Genomic DNA, 1,104 nt, shown 5'->3' with positions numbered 1-1,104 from the left:
TTAGGGTTAGGGTGAGGGTGAGTGTGAGGGTAAGGGTTAGTCTTAGTCTTAGGCTTAGGCTTATTCCGAGCCTAAGGGTGAGGGTGAGGGTTAGGGTTAGGGTGAGGGTTAGGGTTCGGGTTAGGCTTAGGCTTAGGCTTAGGCATATGCTTTGGCCGAGCTTGAGGGTGAGGGTTAGGGTTGGGTTTAGTGTGAGGGTTAGGGTTAGGGTGAGGGTTCCGATGAGGTTTAGGGTTAGGGTTAGGTGTAAGGTTAGGGTAAGGTTTAGGTTTAGGGTTAGGGTTAGGGTTTGGTTTAGGGTTATGGTGAGGTTTAGGGTTAGGGTTTGGTTTAGGATGAGGGTGAGGGTGAGAATTAGGGTTAGGGTTAGGGTAAGGTTTAGGGTTACGGTTAGGATTAGGGTTAAGGGTAGGGTTACAGTGATGTTTAGGGTTATGTTAGTGTTATGGTTTGGGTTAATTTTGCAGTGAGGGTGAGGCTGAGAATTAGGTTTATGGTTAGGTTTAGGGTTAGGGTTAGTGTTGGGGTTAGGGTTAAGGTGAGGTTTAAGGTGAGGGTTTGGGTTGGGGATAGGATTAGAGTTATGCTGAGGGTGAGGGTTAGGGTTAGGGTGAGGGTTGGGATTAGGATTAGAGTGATGGTTAGGGTGAGGGTTAGGATTAGGCTTAGGGTTAGGGTATGGGCTAGGGTGAGGATGAGGGTTAGGATGAGGTTTAGTGTGAGGGTTAGGTTTAGGGTTAGTATTAGGGTTAAGGTTGGAGTTAGTGGTAGTCAGAGGGTGAGGGTGAGGGTGAGGGTTAGGGTTAGGGTGAGTGTTACTGTTAGCTTTAGGGTGGGGGTGAGTGTGAGCGTAAGGGTTAGTCTTAGGCTTAGGCTTAGGTTTAGGCCGAGCCTAAGGGTGAGAGTGAGTGTTCAGGTTAGGGTGAGGCTTAGGGTTAGGGTGTGGGTTATGCACAGGTTGAGTGTTAGGGTTAGGGTTAAGGTTATTGGTAGGATTAGGATTAGGTTTAAAGTTACTGTGAGGGTGAGAGTTAGGGTTAGGTTTAAGGTGAGGTTTAGGTTTAGGGATAGGGTTAGAGTTAGGGTTAGGGTAAGGGTGAGGTT

Source organism: Dipodomys ordii, unplaced genomic scaffold, assembly GCF_000151885.1.
Source record: "Dipodomys ordii isolate 6190 unplaced genomic scaffold, Dord_2.0 Scaffold145, whole genome shotgun sequence".
Classification (NCBI taxonomy): Eukaryota; Metazoa; Chordata; class Mammalia; order Rodentia; family Heteromyidae; genus Dipodomys; species Dipodomys ordii.
The sequence above is the reverse complement of the archived record's forward strand: the minus strand, read 5'-3'. Positions refer to the sequence as shown.